Source organism: Somniosus microcephalus, unplaced genomic scaffold (genome assembly GCF_052327205.1).
Source record: "Somniosus microcephalus isolate GS21.2 unplaced genomic scaffold, FLI_Smic_1.0 scaffold1, whole genome shotgun sequence".
Taxonomy (NCBI): domain Eukaryota; kingdom Metazoa; phylum Chordata; class Chondrichthyes; order Squaliformes; family Somniosidae; genus Somniosus; species Somniosus microcephalus.
Window position 1 is genome coordinate 4,967,039 of NW_028225188.1, and position 26,766 is coordinate 4,993,804.

The 26,766-nt window shown below is 48.3% G+C and overlaps 1 pseudogene; it reads left to right on the forward strand.

Moving 5' to 3' along the window:
* Positions 1-26,766, forward strand: part of LOC147084184 (uncharacterized) — a 107,444-nt pseudogene that overhangs the window by 9,016 nt on the left and 71,662 nt on the right.

Genomic DNA, 26,766 nt, shown 5'->3' on the forward strand with positions numbered 1-26,766 from the left:
GTTCTTATGAAATCTCTTCCTGCACTGAAGCCAGGTTCTGTGAGTTACTGACAATGAATTGACCTCCTCTGCCACCTGATCCACACAGCCTTGGTCTGCTGGGGAGGCTTCTTCCTCCCTGAAGAAGGGAAGAGCACCTCTTTATGAGCTCTTGCTCCCTCAACTAAAGCCTGCAGGGCAACGTCGTCAAACCTGGGAGCAAACCTCGGTCTCTCGCTGGCCATTCTTCCTCCAGGTCCCTCTAACATGAATGGCCAAAGGTTGGCAGTCTGCAGAAGAAGCACGGCTTGTTGCAGACCTTAAATGCAGCAGCAATGATGACATCATTGGAGGCGACTTTCAGACTGGAAAAACTAATTGGGCCATGGGTTCCCACACGCTGGAACTCAATTGGCCAATTAATTAAAATCGCATCAATCTCCCACATCGATTTAGATTCGTGTGGATAACACGAAATGTGGATTACACGACCCCAACCCGCCCCTGAATTAAAATCCAGCGCATCGTGTCTCTGTCCTTCATGAAAGGATATTACATTTTCCCTGTAGCCGAGAGTGTGAGTCCCGATGGCTGTGTTGCCTGCCCGGTGCCAGGGTTAAGGACATCTCGGGTATGGAGAGGAACTTGGAGTGGGAGGGGGAGGATCCAGTTGTCGTGGTCCATGTAGGAACCAATGACATAGGTAGGACTAAGAAAGAGGTTCTGCTGAGTGAGTTTGAGGAGTTAGGATCCAAATTAAAAAGCAGAACCACAAAGGTAATAATCTCTGGATTATTACCTGAGCCACGAGCAAATTGGCATAGGGTCAATAAGATCAGAGAGTTGAATGCGTGGCTCAAGGATTGGTGTGGGAGAAATGGGTTGTAGTTCATGGGGCACTGGCATTAAGTTTTAAGCTTTAAGCTTTAAGCTTTAAGTTCCTTGGAGTCCACATCACGGAAGACCTCTCCTGGTCCCTCAATACCTCCTCTCTGGTGAAGAAGGCCCAGCAGCGCCTATATTTCCTAAGGAGGCTGAAGGGATGTAACCTGTCACCCCTGATCCTCTCTAACTTTTACCACTGCATAATAGAGAGCATCCTGACGAACTGTATCACAGTATGGTATGGCAGCTATCGCTACTATGACCGGAAAGCCCTGCAGCGGGTAGTCAAAACTGCCCAACGCATTACCGGCACCCGGCTACCGACCATAGAGCACATATACCAGAAACGCTATTTACGGAGGTCACGGTCCATCATCAAAGACCCTACCCACCCCAGCCACAGTCTGTTCGCCCTCCTGCCATCTGGGAGACGCTACAGATGCATTCGCACCTGAACGACCAGATTTAGGAACAGCTTCTTTCCCAGGGCTGTCATCCTACTGAACTCCACAAATAAACTCTGAAGCCTGCACATCTGCCAATGCACTTTATTATGGTTATGTTTATGTTAATGTATTACAAGCCAAATGTATGTTGAATGTTTAAATGTCTTAATCTAAATGTACACTCTCGGGAGCTGCAAGCCTACATTTCGTTGTACTGCACTTGTGCACTAACAATGACAATAAAAGTTGATTTGATTTGATTTGATTTGATTACTGGGGAAAGAGGGAGCTGTTCCGTTGGGACGGGCTTCACTTGAAGCATGCGGGGACCAGTGTCCTGGCGAATCGAATAATAGCAGTCATCATCAATAATAGCAGGCAGAAAGGGTATGGGTGACCAACAGGCAGAGTAGTAGGCGCAGGCAGGTAGTGCAGGGGTCCCTTGTGGCCATCTCCCTCTCAAACAGATATACCGCTTTGGATACTGATGGGGGGGATAGCTTACCAGGGGAAGGCAGCAGCAGCCAACTTCCTGGCACCAGGGGTGGCTCTGCTGCACAGGACGGGAGGAAAAAGAGGGGTAGAGCTATAGTAATAGGGGATTCTATTGTAAGGGGAATAGATCTGCGGCTGCAAAAGGGACTCCAGGATGGTGTGTTGCCTCCCTGGTGCAAGGGTCAAGGATGTCTCCGAGCGGCTGCAGAACATCTTGGAAGGGGAGGGTGAACAGCCAGTTGTCGTGGTGCATATAGGTACCAACGATATAGGTAAAAAATGGGATGAGGTCCTAAAAGCTGAGTATAAGGAGTTAGAAGGTAAATTAAAAAATAGGACCTCAAAGGTAGTAATCTCAGGATTGCTACCAGTGCCACGTGCTAGTCAGAGTAGAAATAGAAGAATATTTCAGATGAATACGTGGCTAGAGGAATGGTGCCAGGGGGAGGGATTCAAATTCCTGGGATATTGGAACCGGTTCTGGGGGAGGTGGGACCAGTTCAAACCGAACGGTTTGCACCTGGGCAGGGCCGGGACCGATGTCCTAGGGGGAGTGTTTGCTAGTGCTCTGGGGGAGGGTTTAAACTAAAATGGCAGGGGGTTGGGAACCTGAGCAGGGGGACAGAGGAAAGGGAAACGAGGATAAAAGCAAAAGATAGGAAGGAGAAAAACAAAAGTGGCAGTCAGAGAAATCAACGGTTTAAATCAAACATGGTCACAGTAAATAATAATTCCAATAGGTCTAAGAGCATTAAAAAAACAAGCCTGAAGGCTTTGTGTCTTAATGCGAGGAGCATTCGTAATAAGGTGGATGAATTAACTGCGCAAATAGAGGTAAACAAGTATGATTTGATTGGGATTACGGAAACATGGCTCCAGGGTGGCAAAGGCTGGGAACTCAACATCCAGGGGTATTCAATATTCAGGAAAGATCAGCAAAAAGGAAAGGGAGGTGGGGTAGCATTACTGGTTAAAGAAGGGATTAACATAATTGTAAGGAAGGATATTACCTCTGATGATGTGGAATCGGTATGAGTAGAACTGAGAAATACCAAGGGGCAGAAAACGTTAGTGGGAGTGGTATATAGACCTCCAAACAGTAATGCGGAGTTTGGGGATGGCATTAAAAGGGAAATTAGAGATGCGTGCAAAAAGGGCACAGCAGTCATCATGGGTGACTTTAATCTACATATAGATTGGGCTAACCAAATTAGTAACAATGCTGTGGAGGAGGAATTCCTAGAGTGTTTACGGGATGGTTTCCTGGACCAATATGTCGAGGAACCAACCAGAGATCGGGCCATCTTAGACTGGGTATTATGTAATGAGAAAGGATTAATTAGCAATCTTGTTGTACGAGGCCCCTTGGGTCGGAGCGATCATAATATGATCGAATTCTTCATTAAGATGGAGAATGAAGCAGTTGATTCAGAGACTAGGGTAGAGGTTTCGAACTCTCTTCTGCAAACGGCAATTGATGCTAGATCAATCGTTCATTTTAAATCGGACACTGATAGATTTTTGTTAACCAAAGGTATTAAGGGATGTGGGCCAAAGGCGGGTGTATGAAGTGAGGCTGCAGATCAGCCATGATCTCATTGAATGGCGGAGCAGCCTCGAGGGGCCGAATGGCCTACTCCTGCTCCTGTCTTCTATGTTTCTAAAATAGACTTTGCTTGCTTTGCTGACTCAGCAAACCTCATTTGCTTTGCTGTTTTTCGGCTGACTAAATAAAAGTTTTTTTTTGGCTGCATGCAGGTATTTAATTGAGTTAGTTCAGGCTTGCTGTCAGTCCTGGCCCTGGTCCCGCCCCTTCCTGCACCTCATTGGCTGACACCGCTGTCAATCGACACCACGAGGGGGAAGGGAGGGTGATTGACAGGTGACGATTGATAGAAGCGCCTGCCCGCGCTGTGATTGGTGCAGGGGAAGGCAAGTGGGCGTGTCCGGCCCGGGGCCCACGTGGGGGAGTCAAAGGCTGGCTGGAGCGCATGCGCAGCCCGCTTCGCACTGTTGGGAACCTTTTCAAAAAAATTTTTTCGCGAAACAAATTGAAAACACTCATTAATTCCCCCAACCTCCTCCCCTCTGAAGTGCGATTATTATTATTTTTGTTTTTCCTCATTTGTGTGGGGTGTCTTTCTTTTACCTTGCGGTGGCGTGCGCCGATCCAACCGACCCCTGGGCGTTGCGTGCTGGCGTCAGCGCGTAATCGGCGGGGGGGGGGGTGATTGACGCGAGTCGCCCGCCAATCAGGAGCGTGGAAAACGCTGGGAGGACCGGGCGGGCTGATGGTCCTCCAACCAATGGCGGCGTGGGAGGGAGGGGGGCGGGACCTCGGTGGGCTGCAGGCCGCTTTCCTGCTTTCATTGTCTGCAGGAGCTGTTAAAGGGAAGGGGAGGAGGGGGTGGAAAAAACCCAGCTTGTGAGTGTTTATTCCTTTGCATTACCTTTATTGCAAGGCTATTCATCAATTGCATTCATTAAAAAATAAGTGAACCTTTTCTCTTTTTGACTTTTATCCAGAACAAAGAACCCTGGTGCTGTGAACATTTTGGTGGGCAGCCACTTTTAAAGGGACAAAGACCAGCATTCTTCCTCCTCTCTCTCTCTCTCTTGTGAGTATTTGTGGTGGGTGGGGGGGTGAGTCATAGGGGACTGCGGCCCCTTTTCCCCCAAAAATATTGCTTGGCCATTTAAAGGGGAATGGGTGCCCCCCAGGTATTTAAAGGGGCAGTGCCTCTCTCTGTATCATGTAAGAGCAGGGAGGTTCTGCTTGAACTTTACAAAAACACCAGTTAGGCCACCGCGTGCAGTTCTGGTTGTCCCCATTGCAGGAAAGATGTGACTGTGCTCCAGACGGGAGATTTACGAGGATGTTGCCAGGACTAGAGAATTTCAGCTACAAGGAAAGATTGAATACATAGAAGATAGGAGCAGGAGTCGGCCATTCAGCCCCTTGAGCCTGCTCTGCCATTCAATGCGATCATGGCTGATCATCCAAATTCAGTACCCTGTCCCTGCTTTCTCCCCATATCCCTTGATCCCTTTAGCATTAAGAAATATATCCAACTGCTTCTTGAATATATTTAATGAATTGGCCTCTACTGCCTTCTGTAGTAGAGAATTCCACAGGTTCACCACTCTCTGGGGGAAGAAATTCCTCCTCATCTCTGTCCTAAATGGCCTACCCCTTATCCTTAGACTGTGACCCCTGCTTCTGGACTCCCCAGCCATCGGGAACATCCTTCCTGCATCTAGTCTGTCTAGTCCTGTTAGAATTTTATAAGTTTCAATGAGATCCCCTCTCATTCTTCTAAACTCCAGCGAGTATAAGCCCAATCGACCTAATCTCTCCTCATACGTCAGTGCCTCTCTCTTTCTCTGTATCATGTAAGAGCAGGGAGGTTATGCTTGAATGTTTGGACCAAGGCTGTAATGAGGTCAGGAGCTGAGTGGCCCTGGCGGAACCCAAACTGGGCGTCAGTTAGCAGATTATTGCTGAGTAAGTGCGGCTTGATAGCACTGTCGACGACACCTTCCATCACTTTGCTGATGATTGAGAGTAAACTCCAGCGAGTATAAGCCCAATCGACCCAATCTCTCCTCATACGTCATTCCTGCCATCCCAGGCATCAGCCTGGTGAATCTTCGCTGAACTCCTTCCATGGCAACAATATCGTTCCTCAGATAAGGCGACCAAAACTGCACACAATACTCAAGATGTGGTCTCACCAAGGCCTGTACAACTGCAGCAAGACATCCTTGTTCCTGTACTCAAACCCTCTCGCTACGAAGGCCAACATACCATTTGCCTTCTTAACCGCTTGCTGCACCTGCATGCTCACCTTCAGCGACTGGTGCACAAGGGCACCCAGGTCTCGTTGCACTTCCCCTTCTCCCAATCTGTTGCCATTTAGATAATAATCTGCCTTCCTGTTTTTGCCACCAAAGTGGACAACCTCACATTTATCCACATTATATTGCATCTGCCATGCTTCTGCCCAATCACCCAACCTGTCCAAATCATCCTGGAGTTTCTCGACATCCTCCCCGCAGCACACACGCCCACCCAGCTTTGTGTCGTCTGCAAACTTGGAGATATTACATCTAGTTCCCTCGTCCAGATCATTAATATATATTGTGAATAGCTGGGGTTCAAGGACCGATCCCTGCGGTACCCCACTAGTCATTGCCTGCCACTTGGAAAAGGACCCGTTTATTCCAACTCTTTGCTTTCTGTCTGCCAACCAGTTCTCTATCCAAGTCAATACCTTGCCCCTAATCCCATGTGCCTTAACTTTACATGCTAATCTCTTATGCGGGACCTTATCGAGGGCCTTCTGAAAGTCCAGATACACCACATCCACTGGTTCTCCCTTATCTATTTTACCAGTTGCATCCTGAAAAAATTCCAGTAGATTAGTCAAGCACGATTTACCTTTTGTGAATCTATGTTGACTTTGTCCGATCCTGTCACTGTTTTCCAAGTGCTCTGCTATTACATCTTTTATAATGGACTCTAGCATTTTCCCCACTGCCGATGTCAGGCTTACCGGTCTGTAATTCCCCGTTTTCTCTCTACCACCTTTTTTGAATAGTGGGGTAACATTAGCTACCCTCCAATCCATGGGTACTGTTCCAGATTCCATCGAATGTTGGAAGATGATCAGCAATGCATCTACTATTTCTAGGGCCACTTCCTTAAGTACCCTAGGATGTAGATTATCATGCCCTGGGGATTTATCGGCCTTCAATCCCATTAATTTCCCTAACACCATTTCCCTACAAATACTGATTTCTTTCAGTTCCTCCCTTTCCTCAGGCCCTCTGTCCCCCGGCATCTCTGGGAGGTTATTTGTGTCCTCCTTTGTGAAGACAGAACCAAAATATGTATTTAGTTGGTCTGCCATTTCTTTGTTCCCCATTATAAATTCCCCTGATTCTGACTGCAAGGGACCTATGCTTGACTTCACCAATCTTTTTCTCTTCACATATCTATAAAAGCTTTTACAGTCAGTTTTTATGTTCCCTGCAAGCTTACTCTCGTATTCTATTTTCCCTTTCTTAATTATTCGCTTTGTCCTCCTTTGTTGAATCCTAAACTGCTCCCAATCCATTGGATTACTGCTTTTTCTGGCCAATTTATATGTCCTCTCCTTGGACCTTATGCTATCCCTAATTACCCTTGTTAGCCACGGTTGAGTCACCTTTTTTGTTTTATTTTTATGCCAAACTGGGATGAACAAATTCTGTAGTTCATCCATGCGGTCTTTGAATGTTTGCCATTGCCTATCCACTGTCAACCCTTTGAGTGACATTCCCGAAACAATCCTACCCAACTCACGCCTCAGACCATCGTAGTTTCCTTTATTTAAATTCAGTATCTAGTCTCTGATTCAACAATTTAATTCTCCATCTTAATGAAGAATTCTATCATATTATGATCGATCTGACCCAAGGGGCCTCGTACAACAAGACTGTTAATTAATCCTTTCTCGTTACATAATACCCAGTCTAAGATGGCCTGATCTCTGGTTGGTTCCTCGAAATATTGGTCCAGGAAACCATCCCGTAAACACTCCAGGAATTCCTCCTCCACAATATTGTTACTAATTTGGTTAGCCCAAATTAACGTATAATTTTGTATGCTTCAATGAGATCCCCTCTCATTCTTCTGAATTCAAGAGAATACAGGTCTAGTTTACTCAATCTCTTCTAATACGACAGTCCCGCCATCCCAGGAATCAATCTCGTGAACCTTTGTTGCACTCCCTCTCTGGCAAGTATATCCTTCCTTAGGTAAGGAGACCAAAATTGTACACAGTACTCCAGGTGTGGTCTCACCAAGGCCCTATATAATTGGAGGCAGCGTTGGTGGTACCTCTCCAGTGCTTTGAGGTGCACTGGAGAGGTACCACCAACGCTGCCTCCGCAAGATCCTGGAAATTCATTGGCAGGATAGACGCACCAACGTCAGTGTTCTCGCTCAGGCCAACATCCCCAGCATCGAAGCTTTGACCACACTCGATCAGCTCTGATGGACGGGTCACATTGCATGCCCGATACAAGACTCCCAAAACAAGTGCTCTACTCGGAGCTCCGGCAAGGCAAGACAGCCCCAGGTGGACAGAGGAAACGCTTCAAGGACACCCTCAAAGCCTCCTTGAAAAGGTGCAATATCCCCACCGACACCTGGGAATCCCTGGCCCAAGACCGCACAAAGTGGAGAAGAAGCATCCGAGAAGGCGCCGAACACATCGAATCTCTTTGCCGGGAGCAAGCGGAAGCCAAGCGCAAGGAGCGCACGTCAACCCAAGCACCCCGTCAACCCGTCCCTTCAACTACCGTCTGCCCCACCTGTGTGAACTCATCAGTCACCTGAGAACTCATTTTTAATGTGTAAGCAAGTTATCCTCGGTTCCGAGGGACTGCCTAAGAAGAAGATATAATTGGAGTAAGACTTCTTTACTCCTGTACTCAAATCCTCTTGTAATGAAGGCCAGCATACCATTTGCCTTCTTAACTGCCTTTCATGACCACCGGACGTCCCAAAGTGCTTTACAGCCAATGAAGTACTTTTGAAGTGTATTCACTGTTGTAATGTGAGAAACACGGCAGCCAATTTGCGCACAGCAAGCTCCCACAAACAGCAATGTGAAAATGGCCAGATAATCTGTTTTTTCGTCATTTTGATTGAGGGATAAATATTGGGATCAAAACACTGGGGATAACTTCTTCGAAATAGCACCACGGGATCTTTTACATCCACCTGAGGGGGCAGACGGGGACCTCGGTTTAACGTCTCATCCGTAGGACGGCACCTCCGACACTGCAGCGCTCCTTCATTACTGCCCCTCTGACAATGCGGCTCTCCCGCAGCATTACTTCCCCCGACAGTGTGGTGTTCCCGCAGTACTGCCCCTCCCCGGGACCTGGTGGCTTACATCCTAGGGTCTTGAGGGAAGTGGCGGTAGGGATTGTGGATGCATTGGTAATAATTTTCCAAAACTCCCTGGACTCAGCAAAGCTCCCGGCAGATTGGAAAACTGCTAATGTAAAACCCTTATTTAAAAATGGTAGTAGGCAGAAGGCTGGAAACTATAGACCGGTTAGCCTAACATCTGTGGTTAGTAAAATGTTGGAGTCCATTATTAAGGAGACAGTAATGGGACAGTTGGATAAACATAATTTAATAGGACAAAGTCAGCATGGTTTTACGAAGGGGAAGTCATGTTTGACAAATTTGCTTGAGTTCTTTGAGGACGTAACATACAGGGTGGGTATATGGGAACCACTGTACGTAGTGACTTACAAAAGGCATTTGACAAGGTGCCACACAAAAGATTATTGCTCAAGATAAAAAATCATGGGATTGGGGGTAATATTCTGGCATAGGTGAAGGATTGGCTATCTAACAGAAAGCAGAGAATTGGGATAAATGGTTAATTCTCAGAATGGCAATCAGTAACTAGTGGTGTTCCGCAGGGGTCAGTGCTGGGACCCCAACTCTTTACAATCTATATTAACGATTTGGAGGAGGGGACCGAGTGCAACATATCCAAGTTTGCAGATGATACAAAGATGGGAGGGAAAGCAGTGAGTGAGGAGGACATAAACCTGCAAAGGGACATAGACAGGCTAAGTAAGTGGGCAGAGATTTGGCAGATGGAATATAATACTGGAAAGTGTGAGGTTATGCACTTTGGCAGGAAAAATCATAGAGCAAGTTATTATCTTAATGGCAAGAAACTGGAAAGTACTGCAGTACAAAGGGATCTGGGGGTCCTGGTGCACGAAACACAAAAATTAGTATGCAGGTGCAGCAGGTGATCAAGAAGGCCAATGGAAGCTTGGCTTTTATTGCTAGGGGGATGGAATATAAAAACAGGGAGGTATTGCTGCAGTTGTACAAGGTATTGGTGAGACCACACCTGGAATACTGCATACAGTTTTGGTGTCCATACTTAAGAAAAGACATACTTGCTCTCGAGGCAGTACAAAGAAGGTTCACCCGGGGATGAGGGGGTGGACATATGAGGAGAGGTTGAGTAGATTGGGACTCTACTCATTGGAGTTCAGAAGAATGAGAGGCGATCTTATCGAAACATATAAGATTGTGAAGGGGCTTGATCGGGTGGATGCGGTGAGGATGTTCCCAATGATGGGTGAAACTAGAACTAGGGGGCATAATCTTAGAATAAGGGGCTGCTCTTTCAAAACTGAGATGAGGAGAAACTTCTTCACTCAGAGGGTGGTAGGTCTGTGGAATTTGTTGCCCCAGAGAGCTGTGGAAGCTACATTAAATAAATTTAAAACAGAAATAGACAGTTTCCTAGAAGTAAAGGGAAATAGGGGTTACGGGGAGCGGGCAGGATATCAGACATGAGGCTAGGTTCGGATCGGCCATGGCCCTGTGGGTGGCGGAGCAGGCCCAGGGGCCGTGTAGCCTGGTCCTGCTCCTACTTCTTGTGTTCTAATTCTGTGTTAGATTTCAGGAGATGGTTCTATTCACAGGGATATTAGTGGAGACCTCGGGAACAGGCTGCCAACTAGGAGTCCTTCGAGAGTAAATTGGGCCTGTTCCTGGCTGGGGTGGAGATCACCTTTTACAGAAGGTAAGTACTGCAGGAAATATAGGGGCAGAGTGATCTCCTGGACGAGTTTCGATCGCCTAGATGGGTCGGAGAGGAATTTCCCAGATTTTTTCTCCCAAATTGGCCATTGGGTTTTTTATCTGGTTTTTCGCCTCTCCCGGGAGATCACATGGGTTCGGGTGGGATTGAGAGTGAAAGTAGATTTGAGGTTAGGATCAGATCAGCCATGATCTTATTGAATGGTGGAGCAGGCTCGAGGGGCCGATTGGCCGACTCCTGCTCCTGTTTCTTATGTTCTTATGTTTGACTCAGATACACACTGGTCCTGGAGATGGACTGGGGAGAAAGGTCAGAGAGCGTCTCATTGACTCAGATACACACTGGTCCTGGAGATGGACTGGGGAGAAAGGTCAGAGAGAGTCCCATTGACTCAGATACACACTGGTCCTGGAGATGGACTGGGGAGAAAGGTCAGAGAGAGTCCCATTGACTCAGATACACACTGGTCCTGGAGATGGACTGGGGAGAAAGGTCAGAGGGAGTCCCATTGACTCAGATACACACTGGTCCTGGAGATGGACTGGGGAGAAAGGTCAGAGAGAGTCCCATTGACTCAGATACACACTGGTCCTGGAGATGGACTGGGGAGAAAGGTCAGAGAGAGTCCCATTGACTCAGATACACACTGGTCCTGGAGATGGACTGGGGAGAAAGGTCAGAGGGAGTCCCATTGACTCAGATACACACTGGTCCTGGAGATGGACACTCCCGCGCTCGCTCCCCCGGCCCTCCCGCGCTCGCCCCCCCGGCCCTCCCGCGTTCGCCCCCCCGGCCCTCCCGCGCTCGCCCCCCCGGCCCTCCCGCGCTCGCCCCCCCGGCCCTCCCGCGCTCGCCCCCCCGGCCCTCCCGCGCTCGCCCCCTGGCCCTCCCGCGCTCGCCCCCTGGCCCTCCCGCGCTCGCCCCCGGCCCTCCCGCGCTCGCCCCCCGGCCCTCCCGCGCTCGCCCCCCCGGCCCTCCCGCGCTCGCCACCCCGGCCCTCCCGCGCTCGCCCCCCCGGCCCTCCCGCGCTCGCCCCCCCGGCCCTCCCGCGCTCGCCCCCCAGGCCCTCCCGCGCTCGCCCCCTGGCCCTCCCGCGCTCGCCCCCGGCCCTCCCGCGCTCGCCCCCGGCCCTCCCGCGCTCGCCCCCCGGCCCTCCCGCGCTCGCCCCCCCGGCCCTCCCGCGCTCGCCCCCCCGGTCCTCCCGCGCTCGCCCCCCGGCCCTCCCGCGCCCGCCCCCCCGGCCCTCCCGCGCCCGCCCCCCCCGGTCCTCCCGCGCTCGCCCCGATGGGGCTCTTCTCAAGTAAACCAAGCAGTGCAATAATACACCCCCAGAATCAAGGCCCTGCTCCTGGGGAAGGTGATCAGGCCCCAGGAACCAGTACAAGTGAACAAAGTCAGATTCAAGGCCCTGCTCCTGGGGAAGGTGATCAGGCCCCAGGAACTCTGAGATGAGGAGAAACCTCTTCACTCAGAGGGTGGTAGGTCTGTGGAATTTGCTGCCCCAGAGAGCTGTGGAAGCTACATCATTAAATAAATTTAAAACAGAAATAGACAGTTTCCTAGAAGTAAAGGGAATTAGGGGTTACGGGGAGCGGGCAGGAAATCAGACATGAGGCTAGGTTCGGATCAGTCATGGCCCTGTGGGTGGCGGAGCGGGCCCAGGGGCCGCGTAGCCTGGTCCTGCTCCTACTTCTTGTGTTCTAATTCTGTGTTAGATTTCAGGAGATGGTTCTATTCACAGGGATTAGTGGAGACCTCGGGAACAGGCTGCCAGCTAGGAGTCCTTCAAGAGCAAATTGGGCCTGTTCCTGGCTGGGGTGGAGATCACCTCTTACAGAAGGTAAGTACTGCAGGAAATACAGGGACAGAGTGATCTCCTGGACGAGTTTCGATCGCCTAGAGGGGTCGGAGAGGAATTTCCCAGATTTTTTCTCCCAAATTGGCCATTGGGTTTTTTATCTGGTTTTTCGCCTCTCCCGGGAGATCACATGAGTTCGGGTGGGATGGAGAGTGAAACTAGATTTGAGGTTAGGATCAGGTCAGCCATGATCTTATTGAATGGCGGAGCAGGCTCGAGGGGCCGATTGGCCTACTCCTGCTCCTATTTCTTATGTTCTTATGTAACCAGTACAAGTGAAGCGACTCCTTCTCCCGGAGATTTATTAAGCGTGAATACTCCAAGAGTTGACCAAAAATCAGGTTAGTAATATTAATCAAGGAGTCAATTTCTGCTGTAAGAAGGGATGATACCTTAGCAGGTTCCTCTAATGAGGCCATATGGGTAGAACTTAAAAACAAAAAGGGGGCAAGCACTTTGCTGGGAGTATACTATAGGCCCCCAAACAGTAAGGGGGAGATAGAGGAACAGATATGTAGGCTAATCTCAGAGAAGTGTAGAAATAATAAGGTAATAATTGTTGGGGATTTCAACTTCCCCAATATTAACTGGGATAGTCAGAGTGTGAAAGGCTTAGAGGGTGTGGAATTCTTAAAGTGCATCCAGGAGAGCTTTTTCAGCCAACATGTAGAAAGTCCTACAAGAGAGGGGGCGGTACTGGACCTAATTCGAGGGAGTATAGCAGGGCAAGTGGTAGAAAGGTTAGTAGGAGAGCATTTTGGTGACAGTGACCATAATTCGGTGAGATTTAAAGTAGTTATGGAAAAGGACAAAGATGGACCGGAAATAAAGGTTCTAAATTGGGGGAAGGCCGATTTTAATATGATAAGGCAGGATCTGGCCAAAGTGGACTGGGATCAGCTACTTGTAGGAAAATCCACATCAGAGCAGTGGGAGTCTTTCAGAAAGGAAATAGAGAGAGTACAACGCCAACATGTTCCCGTAAAGGTCAAGGGTGGGACCAACAAGCCCAGGGAACCCTGGATGTCAAGGGACATACAAGAATGGTTTAGGGAAAAAAGGGAGGCTTTTGGCAGATACAAAGGACTAAAAACAGTGGAAGCCCTAGAGGAGTATAGAAAGTGCAGGGGGATACTTAAAAAAGAAATTAAGAGAATGAAGAGGGGTCATGAAAAAACACTGGCAGGCAAAATAAAGGAAAATCCCAAGGTGTTTTATTAGTATTTTAAGGGCAAGAGGAAAACCAGGGAAAGAGTAGAGCCCATTAGGGACCAAAGTGGCAATCTGTGTGTAGAGCCAGAAGATGTAGGTGAGGTTTTAAATTAATATTTTGCATCTGTGTTCACTATGGAGAAGGACGATGCAGGCATAGAAATCAGGCAGGGGGATTGTGATATACTTGAACAAATTAGTATTGAGAGGGAGGAGGTACTAGTGGATTTAGCAGGCCCAGACGAGATGTATCCCAGCCTGCTGTGTGAGGCAAGGGAGGAGATTGCAGGGGCTCTGACACAAATTTTCAGAACCTATCTGGCCACAGGGGAGGTGCCAGAGGACTGGAGAACAGCTAACGTAGTACCATTATTCAAGAAGGGTAATAGTAGGGATAAACCAGGGAATTACAGGCCAGTGAGCTGAACATCAGTGGTAGGGAAATTATTGGAAAAAATTCTGAGGGACAGAATTAGTCTCCACTTGGAGAGGCAAGGATTAATCAAGGATAGTCAGCATGGCTTTGTCAGGGGGAGATCATGTCTAACCAATTTGATTGAATATTTTGATGGGGTGACTAGGTGTGTGGATGAGGGCAGTCCAGTTAATGTAGTCTACATGGACTTCAGTAAGGCTTTTGACAAAGTCCCACATGGGAGACTGGTCAAGAAGGTAAGAGCCCATGGGATCCAGGGCAATTTGGCACATTGGATCCAAAATTGGCTTAGTGGCAGGAGGCAGAGGGTGATGGTCGAAGGTTGTTTTTGTGACTGGAAGCCTGTGTCCAGTGGTGTACCACAGGGTCTGGGCCCTTTGCTGTTTGTAGTGTACATTAATGATTTAGATATGAATGTAGGAGGTATGATCAGTAAGTTCGCAGATGACACGAAAATTGGTGGAGTGGTAAATAGCGAGGAGGGAAGCCTCAGGCTACAGGAGAATATAGACGGGTTGGTTGGATGGGCAGCACAGTGGCAAATGGAATTTAACCCTGAAAAGTGTGAGGTGATGCATTTTGGGAGGACTAACAAGGGAATGCACAATGAATGGTTGGACCCTAGGAAGGACAGGGGATCAGAGGGACCTTGGTGTACATGTACATAGATCCCTGAGGGCAGCAGGACAGCTAGATAAGGTGGTTAAGAAGGCATATGGGATACTTATATTCTATGCCTCGGCTAATGAAGGCAAGAGCAGGGAGGTTATGATGGAGCTGTACAAAACGCTAGTTAGGCCACAGCTGGAATACTGTGTGCAGTTCTGGTTGCCACACTATAGGAAGGATGTGATTGCATTGGAGAGGGTGCAGAGGAGATTCACCAGGGTGTTACCTGGGCTGGAGCGCTTCAGCTATGAATAGAGACTGGACAGGCTGGGGTTGTTTTCCTTAGAGCAGAGAAGGCTGAGGGGGACCTGATTGAGGTGTACAAAATTATGAGGGGCATAGATAGGGTAGATAGTAAGGAACTTTTCCCCTTAGTAGAGGGGTCAATAACCAGGGGGCATAGTTTCAAGGTAAGGGGCAGGAGGTTTAGAGGGATTTGAGGAAAAACTTTTTCACCCAGAGGGTGGTTGGAATCTGGAACTCACTGCCTGAAAGGGTGGTAGAGGCAGGAACCCTCACAACATTCAAGAAGCATACAAGGCTACGGACCAAGTGCTGGAAAATGGGATTAGAATAGACAGGGATTGATGGCCGGCGTGGACACGATGGCCCGAAGGGCCGCTTTCTGTGCTGTATAAATCTATCACTCTATGGTAGCACTCTTGCCTCTGAGGCATAAGGTTGTGGGTTCAAGTCCCACTCCAGAGACTTGAGCACAAAAATCCAGGCTGACACTTCAGTGCAGTACTGAGGCACTGTCAGAGGTGGCGTCTTTCGGATGAGACATTAAACTGAGCCCCTGTCTGCTCTCTCAGGTGGATGTAAAAGATCCCATGACACTATTTTGAGAAAGAAAGACTTGTATTTATATAGTGCTTTCATGACCAGCAGACGTCTTGAAGTGCTTTACAGCCAATGAAGTACTTTTGAGGTGTAGTCACTGTTGTAATGTGGGAAAGAGCAGGGGAAATATCCCCGGTGTCCTAGCCAATGGTTATCCCTCAATCAATGTAACAAAAGGATAATAGCAAAATACTGCGGATGCTGGAAATCTGAAATAACAACAGGAAATGCTGGAAACACTCAGCAGGCCAGGCAACATCCATAGAGAGAGAAACAGAGTTAACAAAAAGATAGATTATCTGGTCAATATCACATTGCTGTTTGTGGGAGCTTGCTGTGCGCTATTTGACTGCCACATTTCCTACATTACAACAGTGACTACACTTCAAAAGTACTTCATTGGCTGTAAAGCACTTTAGGACGTCCGGTGGTGGTGAAAGGCGCTATAGAAATGCAAGTCTTTCTTTCTTCACTGGCCTCACCAGTGACCTCTTCTGGCTGATGGTTGATTGACAGCCGAGAGTCCGCGCATGCGCACAGGGAGCGGCGGTTTGGACGGAGTCCAGCACAGCAACCCCTCCCGGTCACCAAGGGCAACAACCGCGCATGCCCAGAGGAGACCAACCCCCCTCCCCCACACGGAGCTGCGCCTGCGCGGTCGGATCCTGCCGGACGGAGTCGGCGCGGGACATTCCGGGGAAAGTCCTTGGTGTCGGGTCCAGAGTCACGATCGGTGACGCAAAGTGAGTTTTCTCCACTCCGATTGGGTGGAGAATCACGCGGGGTGGGGGGGAGGGGTGGATCGGGAGAGAATAAAGAGAAATAGAAAAACCTGAGAGTCCACGAGGCCCCGGACCGAGCGGTGTCAGTTGGACGGAGCACGTGATCTCCTCGGGGACACGTGACCCAGCCCAGGGCCTGATTGACGGGAGCTTCCGACCAATAGGGAGCGAGCGGTGCGGGGCTGGAGGAGCAAGCTGGCGGCGGGTCCTCCAACCAATCGGGGAGCCCGAGGGGCGGGACTAGCGCCAGCTGATTGTCTGATCCGCAGGGCAGCGAGTTTCTCCAGTCCCTTGTTCAGGGCCCGGGGCCAGGGGAGGCTGTGGGCCTTTATTCCCCTCATTGGACACAAGGCTCTTTGGCCCACAACACACTGGCTCAGGTTTTAATGGAGACTTTTTAAATTCATCAATAAAAGCAGATAAACCTCGTGCTTCTGTGGAACAAACTTTCTAATATTTTATAGAATCATAAAATGGTTACAGCACAGAAGGAGGCCATTCAGCCCGTCGAGCCCGTGCCAGCTCTCTGCAAGACCACTTCAGCTAGTCCCACTCCCCGCCCTTTCCCCGTAACCCTGCAATTCTTTTTCATTCAGGTACTTATCCAATTCCCTTTTGAAAGCCGTGATTGAATCTGCCTCCACCACCCTTTCAGGCAGTGCATTCCAGATCCTAACCACTCGCTGCATAAAAAAGTTTTTCCTCATGTCGCCTTTGGTTCTTCTGCCAATCACCTTAAATCTGTGTCCTCTGGTTCTCGACCCTTTCGCCAATGGGAACACTTTCTATTCTGTCCAGACCCATCATGATTTTGAACACCTCTATCAAATCTCCTCTCTACCTTCTCTGCTGTAAGGAGAACCACCCCAGCTTCTCGAGTCTATCCACGTAACTGAAGTCCCTCATCCCTTATCACTGGAACCATTCTTGTAAATCTTTTCTGCACCCTCTCTGAGGCCTTCACATCCTTCCTAAAGTGCGGTGCCCAGAATTGGACACAATTCACCAGTTGAGGCTGAACCAGTGTTTTATAAAGGTTCATCATAACTTCCTTGCTTTTGGACTCTGTGCCTCTATTTATGAAGCCCAGGATCCCGTAGGCTTTTTTAACCACTTTCTCAACCTGCCCTGCCACCTTCAATGATTTGTGCACATATACCCCCAGGTCTCTCTGTTCATGCACCCACTTTAGGATTGTACCCTTTAGTTTATATTGCCTCTCCTTGTTCTTCCTACCAAAATATATCACTTTGCACTTTTCTGCGTTAAATTTAATCTGCCACGTGTCCGCCCATTCCACCAGCCTGTCTATGTCTTATTGAAGTCTATCACTATCCTCCTCACTGTTCAATTTACTTCCAAGTTTTCTGTCATCTGCAAATTTTGAAATTGTGCCCTGTACACCCAAGTCTAAGTGTATATCAAGTAAAGCAGTGGTCCTAGTACCGATCCCTGGGGAACACCACTGTATACCTTCCTCCAGTCTGAAAAACAACCGTTCACCACTACTCTCTGTTTCCTGTCACTTAGCCAATTTTGTATCCATGTTGCCACTGTCCCTTTTATTCCATGGGCTTCAACTTTGCTGGCAAGCCTATTATGTTGTGGAGATGCCGGTGTTGGACTGGGGTGGACAAATGTAAGAAATCACACAACACCAGATTATAGTCCAACAGCTTTATTTGAAATCACAAGCTTTCGGATGACTGCTCCTTCGTCAGGTGAAGTGGAGAGATGCATAAAAACACAGCTTATATAGTCAGAGAATAATATCAGATGTTTACAGGTAATCTTTCTAACTGCCATTTATCACACCTCGGCAGAGAGATAATCACAGCAATCAAAGGTGTAAATGGTGTCCAAACAGGTCAGTCAGGAAAACATTACATCAAAGAGCAATGAGGTGGGGTCACAAGGGGTCAAATGTTGCAGATGCTGGGGTCTGTATGAAAAACAAAAAAACAGACAAAAAACATTTTTTTTGCTGGAAATCACAGCAGGTCCAGCCGCATCTGTGTGGAGAGGCCGGACCTGCTGTGATTTCCAGCAAAAAAAATGTTTTTTGTCTGTTTTTTTGTTTTTCATACAGATCCCAGCATCTGCAACATTTGACCCGTTGCGACCCCACCTCATTGTTCTTTGATGTAATGTTTTCCTGACTGACCTGTTTGGACACCATTTACGCCTTTGATTGCTGTGATTATCTCTCTGCCGAGGTGTGATAAATGGCAGTTAGAAAGATTACTTGTAAACATCTGACATTATTCTCTGACTATATAAGCTGTGTTTTTATGCATCTCTCCACTTCACCTGACGAAGGAGCAGTTCTCCGAAAGCTTGTGATTTCAAATAAAGCTGTTGGACTATAACCTGGTGTTGTGTGAAGCCAATTATGTGGCACTTGTCGAACGCCTTTTGGAAATCCATGTACACCACGTTAACCGCATTGCCCTCATCAACCCCATCTGTTACCTCATCAAAAACTCAATCAGAATCAGAGCGGCCGGGCCCGGCGGATGTGCGGCCAGGGCCCAGGCACCAGGAAACCCAGAGTGCAGCGCTTCCCCCATCCGAGCCGCCGCTTCCTGGTTTCTTCAGCCGGTTCCACCGAGTCCGAATCGGGAAAAGGACAGGAGCCAGGCTCCCAGAATGGCCCACGGCCCCGGGGAGCATGCGCACTCTCAGTGGGGAAATCAGCGCGTTGGATAGAGCGGTTTCTGGGGCGCGGGGAATTGTGGGTGCTGCGGCCGCCATTAGTCAGCGGCTGTCGGGAAGAGTTTTATTGCAGGCTGACGGAAGGTAGGTCCCTGGCTGCATATGTAGGTCTTTTTGTTGCTTATTGTTGAGGATGTAACTAGTAAAATAGATAAGGGAGAACCAGTGGATGTTGTGTATTTGGACTTTCAGAAGGCTTTCGATAAGGTCCCGCATAAGAGATTAGCATGTAAAGTTAAGGCACATGGGATTGGGGGCAAGGTATTGACTTGGATAGAGAACTGGTTGGCAGACAGAAAGCAAAGAGTTGGAATAAATGGGTCTTTTTCCGAGTGGCAGGCAGTGTCTAGTGGGATACCGCAGGGATTGGTCCTTGGACCCCAGCTATTCACAATATATATTTATGATCTAGATAAGTGAACTAGATGTAATATCTCCAAATTTGCAGACAACACAAAGCTGGGTGGGCGTGTGTGCTGTGAGGAGGATGCCGAGAAACTACAGGATGATTTGGACAGGTTGGGTGATTGGGCAGAAGCATAGCAGATGCAATATAACGTGGATAAATGTGAGGTTATCCACATTGGTGGCCAAAACAGGAAGGCAGGTTCTTATCTGAATGGCAATAGATTGGGAGAAGGGGAAGTGCAACGAGACCTGGGTGTCCTTGTGCACTTGTCGCTGAAGGTAAGCATGCAGGTGCAGTAGGTGGTTAAGAAGGCAAATGGTATGTTGGCCTTCATAGTGAGAGGGTTCGAGTACAGGAACAAGGATGTCTTGCTGCAGTTGTACAGGGCCTTGGTAAGACCACATCTTGAGTATTGTGTGCAGTTTTGGTCGCCTTATCTGAGGAAGGATGTTCTTGCCATGGAAGGAGTTCAGCGAAGATTCACCAGGCTGATACCTGGGATGGGAGGAATGACGTATGAGGAGAGATTGGGACGATTGGGCTTGTACTCGCTGGAGTTTAGAAGAATGAGAGGGGATCTCATTGAAACTTATAAAATTCTGACAGGACTGGACAGACTAGATGCAGGAAGGATGTTCCCGATGGTCGGGGAGTCCAGAACCAGGGGTCACAGTCTAAGGATAAGGGGTAGGCCATTTAGGACAGAAATGAGGAGGAATTTCTTCACCCAAAGAGTGATGAACCTGTGGAATTCTCTACCACAGAAGGCAGTAGAGGCCAATACATTAAATATAGTCAAGAAGGAGTTGGATATATTTCTTAAGGCTAAATGGATCAAGGGGTATGGGGAGAAAGCAGGGACTGGGTACTGAATTTTGATGATCAGCCATGATCGCATTGCATGGCGGAGCAGGCTAGAGGGGCCGAATGGCCTACTCCTGCTCCTATCTTCTATGTTTGTATGTTTCTATGCTTCAGTTTGAGATGGAGGAGAAGCTGCTGGGTTTAACCCTCAGTACTTCTGAGCCCAGGAGGACCCAACAATTTCCAATGTGAGACTGTCAAGGGAGGTGGATTCTAGGGGAGATCAGGTTGTTACACAGACACTGTCCGTACAATGTAAAAGAGTATTGTTTTAGGAACAAGTATTTCTGTAGAGGCTTTTAATCCAGTTTACATCTACAGATTTGTTTTAATTCATTCTTGGGATGTGGGCGTAGCTCGCAAGAGCAGCAAATATTGCCAATCCCCAGTTTCCCATTGAGAAGGGGGTGGTGAGTCACCTTCTTGAACTACTGCAGTCCGTGTGGTGAAGGTATTCCCACAATGTTGTTCGGTAAGGAGTTCCAGGATTATGACCCAGCAACGATGAATATATCTGAGTCAGGATGATGTGTGACTTGGAGGGAACTTGGATGTGATGGTGCTCCCATGCAACAGCTGCCCTTGTCCTTCTAGGTGGAGGTTGTGGGTTTTGGAGGTTCTATCAAAGTTCTGGTCGAGTTGCAGATTTATAAAGTTCCTTTCCTTCGCCCCCTCCCCCTCCCACTCCCACCTCTCTCTCTCTCTCTCTCCTCCCATAGAGGCCAGAGTCTTGTGTAGGCCCAGACCAGGTGGTGGATTCCCTTCCCTGAAGGACATCAGTGAACCAGTTGGGTTTTTACGACATTCCGGCAGCTTTCATGGTCACTTTTTCTGGTGCCGGCCCCACAATTGACCAGATTCATTGAGCTCAATTTCACAACCTGCCTTTGCTTTCTTGTGGGTTGTCTCTCATGCTCCCTGTTTTAAATTAATTTTACAGGGCACTGGAAGGGGAAGATTTACAGACGGTAAGCTCAGACCAAACATCACATCAAGATCTGACAGAGTCACTCGACTCATCGGATCTGAATATCACCGGCCTCTGAACATGGAAGCAAAAAGCACCGTTCACAGCGGGGAGAAACCGTACACGTGTTCTGTGTGTGGACGAGGCTTCAGCCGATCTTCTGGCCTATCGAGACACAAGCGTATTCACACTGGGGAGAGGCCGTTCACCTGCTCTGAATGTGGGAAGGGATTCACTGAGTCATCTGACCTTCAGACACACCAGCGTGTCCATACCGGGGAGAGGCCGTTCACCTGCTCTGAGTGTGGGAAGGGATTCACTAATTCATCTCACCTACTGAGACACCAGCGTGTTCACACCGGGGAGAGGCCGTTCACCTGCTCTGAGTGTGGAAAGGGATTCACTAATTCATCTCACCTGCTGACACACCAGCGAGTTCACACTGGGGAGAGGCCGTTCACCTGCCCTGTGTGTGGGAAGGGATTCACTCTGTCATCCAAACTGCTGACACACCAGCGAGTTCACACTGGGGAGAGGCCATTCACCTGCCCTGTGTGTGGGAAGGGATTCACTGAGTCATCCAGCCTGCTGAATCACCAGCGAGTTCACACTGATGAGAGACCATTTAAATGCTCGGACTGTGGGAAGTGCTATAAAACTTCCTGGGATCTGACATACCATCAAAATGTTCACACTGTGGAGAGGCCGTTCAGGTGCTCTCACTGCGGGACTGGGTTCAGGCGGTCATCTGAGCTCACTGTACACCAGCGCACTCACACTGGGGAGAGGACGTTCACCTGCTCCGTGTGTGGGAAGGGATTCACTCAATCATCCGACCTGCTGAGACACCAGCGAGTTCACACTGGGGAGAGGCCGTTCACCTGCTCCGTGTGTGGGAAGGGATTCACTCGCTCATCCCACCTACTAAGACACCAGCGAATTCACTCTGATGAGAGACCATTTAAATGCTTGGACTGTGGGAAATGCTATAAAAGTTCCGGGGAACTGACATACCATCAAAGTGTTCACACTGTGGAGAAGCCGTTCACCTGCTCCGTGTGTGGGAAGGGATTCACTCGCTCATCCCACCTGCTGAGACACCAGCGAGTTCACGTGTGACTGCAGGGGTTGGATTCTATTGTTTTTGCTGCTGTTAATCACATCCAGGACTGAACCATGTTCATTCTGACAGTTGGGGTTTGTTTCTGCTGATGTTAATAACTCCTGTAACTGGGCTGGAGTTTAATATTCTGGATAGGTGTCAAATAAATCAGCTTTGCTTTAAACACATTGCTGTAGATTTTTGTCTTTCCCACCTGAGTGTTTAGCATCACCTGGCTGGAGCTCAGAAAGGACAAACTGGGGGAGGATCGTACGGTGGGAACAGAACTCCAGCCTGGACACAGTCCTTCAGGGCCACACTGAGAGGGGCAAACGGCACTTTGGTCTTTCTCATCTCTCTTCACTGACAGCAAAGTCCCCATGAGGGTTAATCTCGAGGCGTGTGAGAAATGTGTCCCAGCCACTCTTTGCCATGGTTCAGAGTTCCTAGGCACGGAACAGGAGGCTCCTTTACGAATGTAGCCCAGTGCTTTTAGTTTAATGGCCTTATTAACCTGTGTCGCTACTTTTAGTGATTTGTGTATCTGTATCCCTGGATCCCTCTGCTCCTCCAGCCCTTTTAGACTCTTAGGGGGAAAATTCGGTGATGCCCCCATTGGGTCGCTAACGTCATTGGGGCTAATTTTAGCGCCCCGAAAATGTTAGCGCCCCTGCACATTAAATTCAGTGGTAGCACCCCAGGCAGGAGGCGGGGTGCTACTGGAAGTGCTCCCCTCCTTGAGGCGCTACCAGTGAATTTTACGGCGCTTCGTGTAACAGCACCATGCCCGTCGGCACATAGCACCGGGTCATAGCAGACCTCCCTCCCTGATTAAAGGGGAGGGGCCTAGCACTGCGCACACCGGGGCCCTGCTGGAACACCAGGGAGTGGGGTGTCGGATCAAGAGGAGCGCCGGGCTGAGCGATCGCGGCCGACACCCTGAAGAAGAAAGGGGAAGGGGGCAGGTGCTGGCAGTCGGCCAAAATAAAAAGTTGCCGCCCGACACCTGCCCTTTAAGTGGCGTCGCCACGGCTGCAGGGATGACCCCAGACCCTGTCGGACATATCGTCCGGCGATAAGTCAGGGGTCGCATACCCAAGGTTGCAGCCAGGGTGCTGCGCATGGTGATGACGTCATTGCCGGCGGTGCAGTGCTGCGGGGCGCTACCAGCGACCGCTGCGGCTAACCTCCCACTGAATATTGCGGGAGGCACAAAGCAACCCAATTTCACCCCCTTGTCCGAGTAGTGTGTGGCTTCCTTATTCTTCCCACCAAAACACACCACCTCACACTGATCTATAGTGAAATTCATTAACACACCAACTCACACTGATCTACAGTGAAATTCATTAACACACCACCTCACACTGATCTATAGTGAAATATCTCCAAATTTGCAGACGACACAAAGCTGGGTGGGAGGGTAAGCTGCGAGGAGGATGTAGGGAAACTCCAGTACGATTTGGACAGGTTGGGTGATTGGGCAGAAACATGGCAAATGCACTATAATGTGGATAAATGTGAGGTTATCCACTTTGGTGGCAAAAACAGGAAGGCAGATTATTATTTGAATGGCAATAGATTGGGAGAAGGGGAAGTGCAAAGAGACCTGGGTGTCCTTGTGCACCAGTCGCTGAAGGTAAGCATGCAGGTGCAGCAGGCGGCTAAGAAGGCAAATGGTATGTTGGCCTTCGTAGCAAGAGGGTTCGAGTACAGGAACAAGGATGTCTTGCTACAGTTGTACAGGGCCTTGGTGAGACAGCACCTTGAGTATTGTGTGCAGTTTTGGTCACCTTACCTGAGGAAAGACGTTCTTGCCATGGAGGGAGTGCAGCGAAGATTCACCAGGCTGATACCTGGGATGGCAGGAATGACGTATGAGGAGAGATTGTGTCGATTGGGCTTATACTCACTGGAGTTTAGAAGATTGAGAGGGGATCTCATCGAAACCTATAAAATTCTGTCAGGTCTGGACAGACTAGATGCAGGAAGGATGTTTCTGATGGCCGGGGAGTCCAGAACCAGGGGTCATAGTCTAAGAATAAGGGGTAAGCCATTTAGGACTGAAATGAGGAGGAATTTCTTCACCCAGAGAGTGGTGAATCTGTGGAATTATCTGCCACCGAGAGCGGTGGAGGCCAGTTCATTAAACTTATTCAAGAAAGAGTTGGATATATTTCTTGAGGCTAAAGGGATCAAGTGATATGGGGAAAAGGCAGGGACAGGGTACTGAATTAGGATGATCAGCCATGATCACATTGAATGGCGGAGCAGGCTCGAAGGGCCGAATGGCCTACTCCTGCTCCTATCTTCTATGTTTCTATGTAACACACCACCTCACACTGATCTATAGTGGAATTCATTAAAACACCACCTCACACTGATCTTTGGTGAGATTCATTAACACACCACCTCACACTGATCTATAATGAAATTCATTAACATACCACCTCACACTGATCTATAGTGAAATTCATTAACACACCACCTCACACTGATCTATAGTAAAATTCATTAACACCACCTCACAATGATCTATAGTGAAATTCATTAACACACCACCTCACACTGATCTACAGTGAAATTCATTAACACACCACCTCACACTGATCTATAGTGAAATTCATTAACACACCACCTCACCCTGATCTATAGTGAAATTCATTAACACACCACCTCACACTGATCTATAGTGAAATTCATTAACACACCACCTCACACAGATCTATAGTGAAATTCATTAACACACCACCTCACAGTGATCTATAGTGACATTCATTAACACACCACCTCACACTGACCTACAGTGATATTCATTAACACACCACCTCACACTGATCTATAGTGAAATTCATTAACACACCACCTCACATTGATCTACAGTGAAATTCATTGACACACCACCTCACACTGATCTACAGTGAAATTCATTAACACACCACCTCAAACTGATCTACAGTGAAGTTCATTAACACACCACCTCACACTGATCTACAGTGATATTCATTAACACACCACCTCACACTGATCTATAGTGAAATTCATTAACACACCACCTCACATTGATCTACAGTGAAATTCATTGACACACCACCTCACACTGATCTACAGTGAAATTCATTAACACACCACCTCACACAGATATTTAGTGAAATTCATTAACACACCACCTCACACTGATCTATAGTGAAATTCATTAACACACCACCTCACATTGATCTACAGTGAAATTCATTGACACACCACCTCACACTGATCTACAGTGAAATTCATTAACACACCACCTCAAACTGATCTACAGTGAAGTTCATTAACACACCACCTCACACTGATCTACAGTGATATTCATTAACACACCACCTCACACTGATCTATAGTGAAATTCATTAACACACCACCTCACATTGATCTACAGTGAAATTCATTGACACACCACCTCACACTGATCTACAGTGAAATTCATTAACACACCACCTCACACAGATCTATTGTGAAATTCATTAACACACCACCTCACACTGATCTATAGTGAAATTCATTAACACACCACCTCACATTGATCTATAGTGAAATTCATTAACACACCACCTCACACTGATCTATAGTGAAATTCATTAACACACCACCTCACACGGATCTATAGTGAAATTCATTAACACACCACCTCACATTGACCTATGGTGACATTAGGGGGATAAATAGAGTTCTTTGCAGCCAAGAGCGAGAGTCCTGAAGGCTGTGTTGCCTGCCCGGTGCCAGGGTTAAGGACATCTCCTCTGGGCTGGAGAGAAACTTGGAGTGGGAGGGCGAGGATCCAGTTTTCGTGGTCCATGTTGGTACCAACGACATAGATAGGACAAGGAAGGAGGTTCTGCTGAGGGAGTTTGAGCAGCTAGGGGACAAATTAAAAAGCAGAACCACAAGGGTAATAATCGCTGGATTACTACCTGAGCCACGTGCAAATTTGGCTAGGGTAAATAAAATTAGAGAGTTAAATGCGTGGCTCAAAGACTGGTGTGGGAGAAATGGGTTTGGCTTCCTGGGACACTGGCATCAGTACTGGGACAGGAGAGAGCTGTTCCATTGGGACGGACTTCACTTGGCCAGTGCTTGGACTAGAGTCCTGGCGAATCGAATAACTAGAGCTGTAGAGAGGGCTTTAAACTAATTAGTGGGGGGGAGGTTTTAAGAGGGCGAAAAATAAAAATGACAGCGGAGAAGGCAATAGAGCAAGGTAACAGTGGGGGAATTAAAAACCAGAACGTGTCAGGAAGGGTCAGAATGTATAATGAAAAAGGTAAAGTAGTAAAAGAGGTGAAAGCAGGAATAAATTGTCAGAAAACATATTTGAAAGTTCTTTATCTGAATGCACGCAGCATTCGTAACAAAATTGACGAGTTGATGGTACAAATAACTACACATGGGTATGATCTGGTGGCCATTACGGAAACATGGCTGCAAGATAATC